The sequence below is a fragment of the Perca fluviatilis genome, chromosome 21 (genome assembly GCF_010015445.1).
Source record: "Perca fluviatilis chromosome 21, GENO_Pfluv_1.0, whole genome shotgun sequence".
In the NCBI taxonomy this organism is placed as follows: Eukaryota; Metazoa; Chordata; class Actinopteri; order Perciformes; family Percidae; genus Perca; species Perca fluviatilis.
The window spans coordinates 7,164,688-7,180,327 of NC_053132.1; the positions used below are offsets into that span (position 1 = coordinate 7,164,688).

Below are 15,640 nucleotides of genomic sequence, written 5' to 3' on the forward strand. Positions count from 1 at the left end.
AGCAACATCTCTTCCTAGAGAATCCTTTTAAACTGAAGAATTTTCTTTTGTAATTTGGGTGGAACGTCCGTTTAAAATTCACTTGCAGAGACCTAAAAGTTAAACTTTCACATTGAAGATCGAGTTAAAACATGCAGACATTGAGTTATGCTGTAACACCACATGTGCTCAAATATAGTAATGCAGAGATTACTATATAATGTGAAAATGCTAATATGCACCAGTGCTACCAGGGGAAAAGTCTCCCCAATGTTGCATGTAACAAGTTTAACATTACAGCCTTATCTGACTCAATGTGATTACTCAGAAATGCAGTAAATATACATTTTAGTTTTTGTATCCAACAGCTGTGAACTGATTTTTTTTTTTTGATTAGCACTAGTGTATTTCCAGCGAGTGAATAATTGATTATTGAACCGTCTCTGTTGGAGGCCTCTCATTATGCATACTGTTCACACACACACACACACACACACACACACACACACACACACACACACACACACACACACACACACACACACACACACACACACACACACACACACACACACACACACACACACACTAACACATTTCCATATAAGCCCACACAGAGAATATAAAACCATTGTCAAAATGAAACATGGCATAGTCTTCTCGTTCCAGTTATGGTAGTTCCAAACGGTAGGATGGCTATGTGGATATTTGTGTATTGTGTTTCAGTGTGTAGGTTTGGGTCCTGTTTCACTGCCTTTCATAGGAATGCACAGCTCGCTGCAGCTCAAAGAATCTCAGTCAGAGAGCTTCTTACTGTAGATTAGAGGAAGAAAGGAAATTAGAGGGAAAGGAGGAGAGGGAGAGAGTGAGAGCAGAAAATGGGTCAGACATCTGAAAGCCAGGCAGTCCTTTTTCTGCGATGGGTGTCAAGGCATTATCCAATTGCACCTCTTTTTCTTGCTTTCTCTCATGCATTTGTTTATTCCCTCTTCTCACTTTCCCTGGCCAAGAAAAAGTGCAGAGAGAGGAGAGAGTTATTATGCTTGGCATTTTGCAGAGGACAGGCTTTAATTTAAAGCCAGCCGATCAATCCCCACCAGTGGTGGAGGAAGTACTGAATCTCAGTACTTAAGTAAAAGTAGAAATAACCAGAAAGTACCTGATTTTAAATGTACTTTAAGTAGTAAAAGTAAAAGTACTTGCATAATGATTTATTCTCTTAATGTCTATATTCTAATAATAAAAAAATAACAGTATGGGCTGTGGCATTTTAATTAAGTTAGTTTTAGGTTAATGTATTGTGCTTACCATCTGTGGCCCAGTTTACATTCTGACTTACAATTCTGGTTATCTATGGTGATCTGCATGAAGCTCGACTTTGCATTATTTCCCACGGGACTCATTTATCTAGCGAGAACACACAGGCTTGGACAACAAGTACGTGGCTTCACAGCTGAGGAGGACCAGGAGTGTTTTCAAGATAAATATACGGGTTGTATATTAACCTGTATATGGTAGGGTAGACTTTTTACACAGGGCTTTGTTTAGATATCATTCACAGCCTGATTTATAATATTTCAGAAAGACATGGAGAAAAGGGATTTTTTTTATGGCTGTTGACAGAATTTTTGGATTTATGGAGTGATAAAAAGAGATATCCAAAATTAAACCCAATTCCCTCTGAATGGATGCTTCACATATGACACGGGAGCAGCGGTAGTACCGGGAGTGGTACGCGCCTGGTGTCAGCCAATAAATGCTATTGAAGGGCGGGTCTTGGCGTGGCCATTGGGATTCGTAATATTGCGAGCGCCACCGGGAGTGGGACGGACTGCCGCCGGTGCAGGAGCCGCTGCAGAAAGTTTCCCTGCGGACTGCAAATGTGTGACGGTCAGGAAGACGTTTTGGCAGGTGGGGAAACTGATCAGAAAATATAACGGAAATTTAACGGAAGGTTGTAGAAATGTAGTGGAGTAGAAAGTATAGATAATTGCTGCTAAATGTAACGAAGTAAAAGTCAAAAGTATGCACAATTGATTGTACTTAAGTAAAGTACAGATACGTGAAAAATGTACTTAACTACAGTAACGAAGTATTTGTACTTCGTTACATTCCACCACTGATCCCCACATTGGCTCAGTTACAGTACGGCACTCTGTGTGTGTGTGTGTGTGTGTGTGTGTGTGTGTGTGTGTGTGTGTGTGTGTGTGTGTGTGTGTGTGTGTGTGTGTGTGTGTGTGTGTGTGTGTGTGTGTGTGTGTGTGTGTGTGTGTGTGTGTGTATGTTTAAGTTAGTAAGAGTGTGCGTCTGAGTCCACATGTAACAGCTAAGCTTTTAAACTATACAAACCAGCAGATTGCTCTAAAAGTAAAGCACACTGGACTAATCCTGTGTGGAAATGACTTGTCCTATACACAGAGCCTTGGATTAAACCTGAAATTAGCATTAATGGAAAACATATGTAACAATGTCACTATAAAGGAATAAAGTTTGTTCTGTATGAGGCAGTCTGCATAGGAGCATCAGCTGAATGCCTGAAATGGAAATGCGCGAGTCCTGTAGGTCACACATGTTACATAAGTGTGTCACAGGAGATAGTAAGCTGGTTTGGAAAGGAGCTCTCTCACACACACATGTACAGATTTACACTTAAGTAACTCAGGGCGATTTGCATAATATTCAAATACGTGCATGTGATTCAGTGGGTGGTTTTGAAAAGTGTCTGCCAGCCTGCTTCTCTGGCATCGAGAGCACTTAGCCCACGTCTGTTAGAAAGTCCTAGTTGTGGGCATGATGGCAGCCCACACACACACACACACACACACACACACACACACACACACACACACACACACACACACACACACACACACACACACACACACACACAGAGCATTATTTAGTGAGGGGACAAAAGTGAAATAAATACTGTAAATTCCTTCTTTTGCTGTAATGAGACTATAGCCATTAATTTTCTCGATTAATTGTTTCTATAATATGTCAGAAATATGAGAAATGCTTGTTATAATTTCCCACAGCCCAAGGTGACGTCGTCAAATGTCTTGTTTTGTCCGACCAATAGTCCAAAACCCAAGTTAAAAAAAAAGCAGTTTACAAAGGTACAAAACAGAAAATCCTCACATTGAAGAGGCTGAAAGCAGCATTTATTGGACAGTTTTGTTTTGAAAAATGACAAATGTTAAAAAATAGTCGCTGATTTATTTTTTGGATGTCGATTGACTAGTTGAATGGACTAACTGTTGCAGCTCAAAAGCAGAAAAACACGCTGAAAGTATAACCAAACTAAAGGTGGAGCAGCTCACAGCAGAAACACCATGAAAAGTGTCAATATATGATCCGGTATCCTTTTTAAAATGGAAAACCTGGATGTTGTTTATAATAAAAAGCTTTTGACAAACAGCGCTGTCCCAAATGTCAGATTTGTCTAAAAAGATTAACAATGGCTGCAGTCAAGTTTTGGGTTATGCTGTCATCTTTTTTTACTGTGAAGATGAAGCATCACAGTCTGCCTACAAAATGTTGGTTTGCGGGAATGGCATACCGATTTGTTAGACATACTATGTCAAACTCGCAGGCAAAGAGAGGGACAATACTTCATTAAGTGTAAACAGCTTTGCCTGAAAACAAAGGTGAAGTTTTTAAGACATTATTTATTCGATTTGATTTACAAAAAATACAGTCTCTCACTATTAAGAGGATGATTGCGGAGCAGATGAGCAGGCTTATATAAATGCCGTATTGGCCTGAATATGAGACAGCCTTTCTTTTTTAGGCTTACTGAAAATAAGAGAGACATTATTGATACAAGTTGAAGAATGCATGTCCACTTTTAATGAAATGCAGTTTAAAAAAACCAACCTGTAGTCGTCTTTTGCACTCAGTTTAAGCATTTCAAAGAGAATCAGCATCTGCTGTGCATTCAGCTGTTTGTCCTCACTCTTGAACTCTCTTCTCCTGTAAAAATTAAAACATCTGGTTTGTCCAACAGACCATGAATCTCACCTTTTGTGGAGCTTGTTCAAGAATGTTTTGAGTGCAGCTAGTAATAAGCATTCCTTCATTCTGTTTCACAGCCACAAACGCACTGTTCCGGGATTGGGAAGATTTTCTCGACTGTTTTGCGATTGTCCTTTAGGGCTCGCCATCTTGTAACATGACATTCTGTGAAGTTAATTGTTGGCTGCTTGACAGTTGATTCTGTCCCCTCTCAATTTCTGCAGTAACGGTCAGTAGGTGCTTTCCACTCGTTTCCACTCATTTGCTTTCTTTCTGAGAGTGAGATGAAAAGATGAATAATAATCTCTTTTCTGTGTGTTAAATACGGGGCTGGAGTCCGGATATGGTTAGCCTAGCTTAGCATGAACACTATAGGTAGGGAAAACAGTTAGCTTGGCTCTGTCCAAAGATAAAAAGTAAGCCTGGACAACAGTAGACACTGGAACACAGCCGTTACAGTGTAAAAAGAGATCAAATAAAATGTCCTGTGCCAGGTGCATGGGTAGCAGCAGAAAAAGGGGTTTATGTGTTTCCCTTCTTAATTTTTCAGAATATGATCAGGTTCAGTGTTGTAAATAGGCTCAAGGAGCATGATTTCTTAAATCAATTCCGATTCACAAGGTCCAAATTTGATTACATTCCCGATTCAATATCAGTTAGGTTAGGGACATTTCAGTTACAATACCATTTTTTTTTTTCTTGGATATAAAAGAGATTCTCAAAGAACTTATGCTTTAAAATTACGGTTGTTTCAAAGTACTTTTTAATTAACAGGACTAACATGACAGCCATTGACAAACTACACACACAAACACCCGTTTCCTGGGTGAAAGTCTTAAGTCCCCCACTTCTGTTAAGTCCCCTTAACATTCCCCTTAACAGAAGTGCCTGGAAGAACGTGGGCCGCTACGGAAACCTAAACTTGTGTTAAATTTGGAGCCGATGATCGGATTCGAAACGATTCCTATAAAGAAACGATTCCATTGGAATCCTAATTTTTGAAATGATTCCAAGTTGGAACCGGTTCTCGATGCCCAATCCTTTATCAGGGTATATCAGGATATATCTGATCACACAAAAAGTAAAGAAGATCACGAATCTAGCCAAACATCTGATGACGGCACCACAAACGCATTTTGGTCTGAACCCACCAAAGTATTGAGGTTGTGATAGTCAGCCTTGGTGCTACATAGGTTTTTCAGGTGTTGCTGTACAGTTTCACTTCTGAACAGGACTAAATCATTACCGCACGTTTCCTACTTGCAATACTAACCTGTGTATCTCTCTCTCTCTCTTGGGTTAAAATAAAACGCAGGACATACTGTAGGTGAGCTTAAGTGCTGTCCGGTTGAGCCCTGACTCCAAGCAGCTGGCCCTCTTATGTGTCCCACCTGTGCCAATGCATATTTATCCCTCCCCGATTGGCTGAAAGATGGCTTAGCATATGGATTAGCCGGAGAATCAGATGCATGCACCTGAGTACTTCACCTTTTTTTATATATTTTTTTTTTTAGCACATCAGAAAAGAATAATAATTTGTACATAGTAACCAATTCATCATAATAAAAACCTGTGCAAGGAAGACAGGAGACCCCAAATGGCTTATACAATGTCTTCCTTTAACATTAAGTATGGATTCAGTTTAATGTTTAACAAAAGGGAGAATTACAAAAAAGAATATCAAATAACATAAAAAGATATACACATCAATAAGTTTATTGACTTCTATTTTATTTCTTCACCTTCTTATCTGAGTTATGGAAGCAGTCGTTCAGTCTCTGTAAAAATGTGTGAGACAGCGGCAGTTGTGAGACACAAAACAATACTAAAAGGCCACCAATTCAATTTCTTTGATAACGCTTGCAACAAGCAGTCACGTTAGTGTTCATTCAAAAAGAATCATTTCATTATCTTCTTAATGCAAGAGATAGGAGTGGCCCTCTGTGTGCCGCATGCCAAGTTAGGTGGAAAGATGAGAATGTTGTGATGCTACATGGCTGAATGTCATCAAATAACGATACAACCTGGAAAAATAAACGTGCCAAAGATGCCACGATATTGTGTGTGTATCGGAGGACGCGTGTGTGTTTTAATCAGAGCTGAAATAGACAGTAAATAGTCTTGTTGAATGACAGGAAGTTAATGAAATACACTTTGAAAACGTTTCAGGCTTGGTTTTACTTGCCAAAAGCATTTATTAGTGCCGTTGACATTTGAATAACTACATACATATATTGTCGTTTATGTCAATAATTTCTGAGACAATTTATCGTCCGTCAAAATTTGTTATCGTGACAGGCCTATTCCTGTTGACATTTTAATAACTTCATCTCTCCATCACGATCAGACACACAAACTACAGATTTAACAGTATTAATAATGTTATGATTTACTTTTATAATAAAATAGTGACAAAAAAGCAACCTGTTATTTCCGTTGTTTCTTTTTCAAATGCCGAATCAAAAATGCCACGGGAAATTATACCTTCTGCCTCAAAAATGTTTGTAAAAGTGGGCGAATGAATGAATATTTTACAAAAATGCTGCAGACTAGGTATTGTTTACCTTTGGTCCTGGGTCAGCATCATTGTCTTAATTTGGTATTTTCGGTAGCACAGTGCACATGGCTTCAGTAACCAGAAGAAGTTAGGGGCCAGTTGGAAGTAGCATTAGCTGTCTTAGCTTGTCTTGACTTCTCCTCTGAGTAACTTCACTGTCAGCTGACACATTGCCTTCTTATATGTGTAGAGGTTTGATGTGCCACCGACTAGCTCATATCTATTTACATAAATATTTTTTTCTACTACTATGGGCCAACACTTAACATAGAAACGATTAGACATACATGTAAATGCCCTCTGCAAATGGTGCCCTGCTGGTAGGTTTTACAGCGTGACCTACTTTCACTTAAGTACGGTGCCGTAAAGTCAATCAGATGTCCGTGATCTGCGTAACGACAGTACAGTGCGACGTTTGCCTTCAACAGAGCGACAGTAATAACCTAACATACCATCATTACTGAGTTTAAACTACTGCACTGAATAACGCATTCAATAAACAGAAACATAACCCTTGCAGCGCACATGAACAGATGCGCAATATTAGCTCACACATAAAATAGCACCCTCGTGAATTAGTCTACTGTTGCTAACGTACATTCATAAATCCTGCATAACATCGTCCCGTACCTACAGGACATCAGCCTTACTTATTGATGCACGCACAGAGTTGTGTCGACAAACTTAGTCCAATGAGGGGAGAAAGGAAAGTGTGATAGCGTTCCACGTTAACGCTTTTGTCTCTCTCACTCGAGACCGCTGTGTCCAACGTTACTAGAAGGTAGAGCGAGCTACAACTGACAGGGAGAGACAGAGAGAGAGAGAGAATGTATCACTACAGCCAATCCAGTCTACTCAAAGCGATGGTCTTTTTCACAAATAGGTTGCACGTAAAGGGGGGAAAAAGTAGCTTCCACTTAAGGAGCCCTATGTCTTGTCTTCGTGTCTTTGCTAGTTTAAGACCGACGCATGTCAGTACCCGATCCGTTCCACCCAAGGGGGTAAGCTTCGCTTCAGAACTCGAGCCATCATGGCGCCATTTTGTTGCTAACTGGCCATCACCTCCTGTTAGCATTCCGCTGACCGCCATTTTTTTTTTACGTCACTTGACTGAGAATAACTTTAAATCCGAAGCGTTTAAAGACTCGATTTGTCCATTGTTTAGTTCTAAAGAAACACAACAACTATAAAAGGCTCCATTACCTTGTATCTCACGTTATGGCTCCGTAGCAGACGTTTTTGTAAAAATAGGCTAACGATTGTGTCATAACCAAGTGACTTACTGTCGCGAGTAGAGGAATTACCGTATAGTACAGGAGAAGCTCGCAGGCAGTTTCCTTACATTAGCTGTTTAGGTTTAATTACTAATGTTAACTAGCATGTTAGTTAGCAATAATTAGCCTGTGCTTATGTTATCTCCTTACATATACCTACACTCTCCGTCTCTGTAAGATTGGGAATGATTGAGATTTCTCTCGGCACAGCTACCAGAAGACTTACAACTTTCAGACACGTTGCTCACGTCACATTTACGCGGTCTCTCTCAGTTGGAGGCTGCGCAGTAAAGCTGGCCATCACCGGAAAAGTGCTTCTAATAGCCTTCACGGGCTCTGTTGGTCCATTATATATATGTCAATGGTTCCACCTGCACAATCCGTTCTGCGCATGTGCAAGATGACACGTATGCCATGACGTAGGCGCAGATGATAATGCTGCGTTCATGCCACCTCGAAATAACAGGCACCGCCCCACTGGTTACGTTGTTTCTGCAGCTAGATTCAGTCTAAAATAACGTTAAGTCAAACTTAATGGGAAAAGCAGGCTACAGCTAAATTAAGACATTACAGTAATAACAATAAAGACAAGTATTGAGTGATTGTATTTTAAATGAGCACAAGTAAAGTAGAACTGACGTAACAGCTGTTATATATGTTAACGTTTATTTTCAAGTTTTATTTTGAGGGTCTTTTAAAGTTTACATGCTGTCTCAGCTAGCGGTTAGCCGAATTAGCTGTTAGCTAAACTAACGTTAGCTTCCCGGTGGAGGCTAACGGCAGACCGGGGGAGGCTAACGGCAGACCGCTATAATCACCTAGCGGTCCGCCGAATTAGCTATTAGCTAACTAACGTTAGCTGGAGGCTAGCGTGTGAACATTTTGCGCATGCGCAGAACGGATCGTGCAGGTGGAAGCGGTGCCGTTATTCCAAGGTGGTGGTGGTGGAATGAACGCAGCATTATCATCTGCGCCTACGTCATGGCATACGTGTCATCTTGCACATGCGCAGAACGGATTGTGCAGGTGGAACGGATCGGGTACTGACAACGCACTTGTCAATTTCCCGTCCAGCGCCCGCAACTAGGATTGGTGTGTTTGACAGGGTGGGGGGCGTGGCATCGTGATGTCGGCCAGCCATCACGATGGACGATGATATCACACATCAGCACAACCCTAATGAATAAATAAATAAAAGAATAAATAAATGCTGAAATAAATGTGTAAATAAATAAAAGAATACATAAAAGAATAAATGAATGATTTAAATATATTTCTCTCAATCATCATTTCATTGTTTAACAGTAAAATAACTAATAACTTAAATTTAATTAACTATCAATTTACCATTTATAGAGCTGTAACAATTCCAACTTTTGCTGTACAAATAATTGGCTCAGAAATAATTGTGATTAACAATATAATTGTCTCTTTCAGTCAAATTAAATTTTTTGATATTTATTTATTACTTAATAATTAAAGTTTTAAATGAATTCCAGGATACATCTTTTGGTTGTATCACTATTTTGTGACCGAGATAACGTAGTAACACAAGTACACAGCCTATGAAGGAAATGCCTATTCTAAAAATTCTAACTGTATTCCCCGGTCATTTTTGTTGCTATGAACGTGTATAGGCTGTGCCAACAAGGCGTGGCATATCTTTAGCTCAACAGTCTGACCAATAATCAGTTATATTCAAATAAACCGCAATTATGTTAAAAAAAATTATGAAATAATTGTTACAGGCCTAATCATTTATTAGTGATGGTTATTATAAAGTGTTACTGTTGGGGGTTCTGAACAATCGGAAGTGCATTTCCCATATACATCTTGATGATGTGTGTCGAGGCCTGATTGCTAATTATTATTATTGTGACATTTTGAGTTGCAGTATACAGTACGTGCTAATGAATCCGGTCCCGTTATTATCGCCTGAAGCCTGTATTTAATTGCAGTAGTAGTACCACTTTTGAACATCAAGCAAGGTTAACTTCCTTTGATTCCTCTGGCCAGCCTAAGCCTTAAGTTATGGCTAAAGGAATAAACTACTAAGCCTTTTAGTGGTAAGCTGGTCACATGGTGAAATCTAACACCGGTTTGCATAGACACGACAGCCTTGCACCTACCTCTGGGATTTTCCTCTCCTGAACTCGGAGAACCCTCCCAAGTCATCCCCGGCAGGACATGCACGCATGAGTGGCCATGTGGGTTTCCTTGTACAGAGCTGTGTCTATCTGTAGGATTGGGCTATCTCTTTCTGTAAGCCAGATTGTCTGGCGCAGGGCAAGTTTTTCTCACATTGGCAATGACTTGAAGGAATCACAGATCGTCTGTTTTTATTACAGAGTTCCCTGAGAGCAACGTTGGGACGAAAGCTGGGATGAAATGTAAAGAAACAACACTGAAGTGAAGAAAACTGAAAACCAAGGTAAGACCTGTTTTCCTAGCTTTGTGCACACCTCAGTCGCAGGTTGATATATTTGCTGCTAAAGTCACTCAAAATTCCGCACACAAAAAAGTTTCCGCACACACTTAATTACCTTTGAACCTACATCAATGTAAGTATATAGTTACGTTGACACCTCAAAAGTGTGTCATGAAGAACTGGATGGGGAGTTGGGGTTGGTTTTGAATTTCCATGCTGCAACACAGTGTCATATTTCCACAGGTGCACATATCAGATCCTGTATGTATAGTACATCTGAGCTGTACAGCACACATGTTCGGCTCACTCATTTTTATCAGCTTCTTGTTCTATTTGCCTGTCGAGACTTCTCAAGAAACTTGACAGTGATCAAAAACACAAGATGGATTAGTGCAGTATCCCCAAACTAAAAGTCTGCACCCTCTATTCTGAGAGCTGTTATTCTTCTTTCCAGATGAGATGTATGAGCACAGCTTTCTCTTTCTGCCATGTGAATAGCGTGGGGGTATCATGCTGTATATAATGGACTGCAGGCTTCTGTGTTAGCAGCCTTCATTTACAAAACAAATCACACGTAAAAAAAGAACTTTGCATATCCTCATACTCTGGATTCTTAAGAATAATCACAGACTCTTCCCTCACCTTTGTGCTGCCGGGATAAACATGTCAACATCTCTACACTTCAAGTGGAGTACTGACAAATCACTCGGGGCTGACGAGGGATTAAATGGACACACTGGGCTAGAATTAGCCCAGTGCAGCAAAAGATTATTTTGGGCCTGTTTTTTTCTTTACGTGTGCTGGCGGCCGGCCAGTATAGCATCGCACAGTTCACAGACCCCGAGCTGCAGCAGTCAGCGCCCTTTCTGAAGAGCGTTATCTTGCACTGTGTTGAATGTGCACTTTTCCGTTTGCCGCTGCCACTATCTAGAGGGGAACATGCTGGGCCTCAGTGACAGCTCACGCCTTCGCTTCACAGCAGTGCTCATGTTGACTTATGATCCTTTTCATGTTGCATTTTCATGATTTATATGTGTACTCTAGGCTTAGCGCGCTGCACTGTGCAGCAGTTTGTTGAATCGGAATCCAGTATAGAATCAGTTCAAAAAAACTAAAACTCAAAGATTAAACTGAGATCGGTAACCATTATATGAGATGTATCTGATGCATTGAGATAACATCTGTAGACACATTCAAGCAACAGTGTAGCCTACTGACTTTTGCATACCTTATTTTTATGAGCAACTTGATCCAAATGCTGGAGGTCACAAAACTTGATTTGCTTAATTTATTGATATGATATGAATGAAAGGGAGATTGTGACATCAGAAAATTAAACGTGCCCCAATCAGCGAGATTGTTTTACCAGAGTCTGTTAGCCTTGTTGAACCGCAAAAACCAAGAGAGCTGCTTTTTTGTCTTTGGCCGAGTGCAGATACCGGCATACAGAGAGCCAAGTTGCATTTTGGCCTTTGGCAAATTGCTTAGGACAAATTTAGGGCTGAAACGATTCCTCGAATAACTTCAATAATCTCTCTCTCTCTCTCTCTCTCTCTCTCTCTCTCTCTCTCTCTCTCTCTCTCTCCACGGAGAAACAGCTGATCAACGATCTAATAGCATAAGTGTAACAGAGCTGTGTGACATTATAATTAAATATATAAATGAAAATAGGTTGAGTATAACTAATATTTACATATAGGCCTACTGTATATACAGATCAGTCTCAGGTTGAAACTTGTAGTTCTGAAAGTTAAGTTGCACAACTTAATGTAATGTTTGTGTATGTTTAATGTATGCCTTAGTTTGAGGTTGTCATCTTTTATAAAAAAAAATCTTTAAAAACAATGTAATATGGCACTTAAATGCACTTAATATGTTTAGTTTTTTGAGAGATGATATTGTAAGCAATGTAGGCAATACAAATGTTGTTTTTTTCCGAAAATTTTGCTTTTTTTCCTAGTTTGGGTTGTTTAAAAACGCAAAAAAAAATTATCCAATTAATCGATCAATAAAGTGCTAGATTAATCGATTACAAAAAGAATCGATAGCTGCAGCCCTAGACAAATTGCTTAGGACATGTTTCTCCGGGCTGCACATACAGTATACAAATGTGCAGGTGTGTTGTTGTGTTAGACATTTGCGAGGCTGTTTCTGTGTTCCAGTAATTTTTTTTGTCCTGTTTTGACCCTGCCTACCTACAGGAAGTTGGATCAACAACAACAAGTCTGAGGCTCAGGTCTGCACATCTTGTTAGTGAGATATGCATGCACATTTGTTGAGACCTACGGCTACCCATAAAACATTTCTCTGTGTTTTCTCTGTGTACACGTATCTTTCCAGAGTTAAATTTGCAGCCTCACAGCAGTCCCATTAATAAGCTAATAGAATCTACCAACATTTGTAAGTTTAACCAGAAAGTGACGCTTTAGTGACGCTAAAAAAAATAGATTGTACATTGGTCTTTGCTGATAAAACAACCAGATGCAAAACAGAACCTCACTCCAGTGATAGTACTTTTCTGTTGTGTTAGTAATTAGCCTACCTTTGTAAGGGGCTATTAAATCAAAACAAGGTGGCTCCTGTCAGAGGGATGAGAGGTGAGCATCCCGCCCTCGTGCTTCTCAGGTGGCCCAGAGAACGAGCTGAGCCACTCCCCGTCCATCTGTCATGCCCATCACGGGAATCACTTTCCCGTTCTGGCACACACACACACACACAGACGAGTACACACACCCCCACCTAGGCACACATTCACAGACGCAAGTACAAACACGCACACACAATCAAAATATGACAAATATATACAAACATCCACATGCACACAGACAAACACACACAGTAAAAAGACATTTGGATTCATACACAGATAATCTCTAAGCTCTGCTGACATTTATCTCCAACCAGGGACGTCTGGGGATCCGTAAAGCAGGATGGGCAAACTGCGAGTGGGCTCGGAGCCAGCGGTTGAATTACTTTTATTCTCTGAACAGTTTGACTCACCTCCTGGTTGGGTAATCCCAGTGCACGCTTTTGGACAGCTCCCGTACTAAACCTCAATTTCAATTTGAGTGAATTTAATTTTCTCAGATGGCCATTCGAGCTCTACCCGGCACTAACCGGAAGAAGTAAGCTTTATGACCGTTAATGCTGCGCAATATAGAGACACAATGACATTTAAAATGAAACCATTACGGTCAGACGGATGTGTGCGCGAGCTGTCGCTTTATTAATGCTCTCTCCTTCTCTGTTAGTGACATTTGAATAAGCATCTTTCCTTGGTAATCAATAAACTAACTTAATAACCTGCTTTGAGGCTCTTGGATGTCTAGACAGCATATGTTTGTTTTTTTTACTCTGCAAAGAAGCCAGGGATTATTTTAGAAATTACCAAGCATGCTGCTAAAGGACATTTCCAGGAACTGAGGAAACGATACTGAATAATGATTCTGGCTAATACCATGTTGAATTAGTGTGTCTTTGTGCGGCTTAATTTGTGATTGAGTTAATACCGTGATTGGTGGCTTTACCTGTGTTGTAGCCAGGAGGCTTGGCTGGGCCGCAGTGCAGCGGTGTAGGCGTGACACTGTAACGTCTGGAGCTTTTTGTCGTGAAATGGGATGTGCTCGCTGCTTTCTGCCATTTGGTTATATTGTTGTGCAAATAAACAAGGTGCAGCGGTAACGTTAGGTTGCAGCATTGTAGAGGCGGAGTGGGTGGTATTTTATGAAAATGTGCGGTTTCTTGAACAGCTCTCTCATTCACTAAAAGGAAGTGGTTTTTGCCTCCTCTCAGCTAAGCTGAAAATGTTCCTCTTTTGCAGCTCTCTGTTTATACACTGCAATTTCATTCGTTCTTATGCGTTTGTCTGTATTAAAGGCAGGCTCTCTGTTTGGGGTCACCAGGAGGACTAAAGCAGAAAAGTGCAAACCACAGTTGTCAGAGAGGAGGTGGTGTTTGGGGTAATAGTTGGTTACCTTTCAGAGCTGGGTTTTTATTTGTAACTGGAGTTGATTGGTGCAGCAGCGTGCGAGGGTAAAGCTAGGTAAAGTCTTTATGATGTTTTCGAAGGCTGAATGCGTTTGACCACCAGGACCTGTTCAGATTATCTTTTCTGTGCAAGCTCGATACCTTGTTTGTACTGCGAGTAATCTACCTAAAAATAGAATAGGAAAATATGTTTGTATGTCAATTAGACACATGCATATTAATAAATGACATATTGATGTTTGAAAGTCTAGGTTTTGACATCAATGTAGATATAAATGTAATACAAAATTTCAGATGAAAGATTTTCAAATATTGCACCTGTCATACAGAACGAAATATTCTGTAACATATTTTGCAGTCAATACTGCCGACGTTGTCTTGCTTTAATCAAATCAGTAGGCTATATATAAATGGTAGGATAGGCTACGATAACAACGTAGTGTGTGTTCTGAGTGACGGTCCAACATCAGATAGGCTATATAGGCTCTACAGCTACACAAAGTTGTTCAGACAGCCCACTTACCCATTTATCAGAGTTTGAATCTGTCGGCACTATGTCCCGAGATCAGCCCTCCCTGTACCTAGCAGCAGGAGCAGCGCCGCGTCAGACACGCTTCTGGTGTGTAGGACACAGAAAAATCCACGCAGCTGAGACGCAACAGAAACACCACGCTTGCGAGACGCGTGCAGTGTGTAACCGGCCTAACATGTTGAATAATTCTCTGTGGATCGACTAATTGAAAAATATGCAATATGACATGCATCATTTTCTGTCTTATCTTATTTCTGTCTTATCATTGGCTATGTAGAGTACAAGGTGCATGAAAATCCGCTCACATGAACGTTGCTCCAGAGCCAAACTGTGGTCAAAAATAGAACTGGACCAATGCTTGAGTTTTGATGCTGATGTTGTATCAATATTTGATAGCTAAAATGATCAGATAAATCAGTTGATGTTAATTTTTTAACATATAAAACCAAATTCATATATTATGACCATGAAGCAGGATATTTTATAGCTGAAAAATAAACCTGTCAGTGCGCTGAAATGGACAAACTACTAAAAAATCCACACTATTCCTAAACTACCTCAAACATATGATTCGCATGTCTGTACTGAAATTTCTTCTTACTTATTTGACAGCTTGATACACCAACACCATATGCTACACTCGGTTGATAACATCAGCCATATCGATGTGTCAGTCTGGCCCAGAAACTCCACACGGGAACCTTTTAAGTCCGTTTGAAAGATTGATGTGTTCAAGCCATTAGAAATTCATGCCCGGGTCTCAGTAAACACAACAGAAAATCAGAAGTCATGTTCCCTTTCAACCCTGGCATTCATTTTTTTAAATCTGCAGCAGCTCAAAGGACAAGCTACAGAGCTGTATTGCT

The 15,640-nt window shown here is 40.2% G+C and overlaps 1 long non-coding RNA gene across 1 annotated transcript in view; it reads left to right on the forward strand.

Annotated features, from left to right (window-relative positions):
• LOC120550855 overlaps positions 1 to 15,640 on the forward strand; it is a 118,404-nt gene that overhangs the window by 18,267 nt on the left and 84,497 nt on the right. The window contains exon 2 of the long non-coding RNA XR_005637793.1: positions 10,176 to 10,258. This is a non-coding gene — a long non-coding RNA (uncharacterized LOC120550855). The remainder of the gene's footprint in view (positions 1 to 10,175; positions 10,259 to 15,640) is intronic.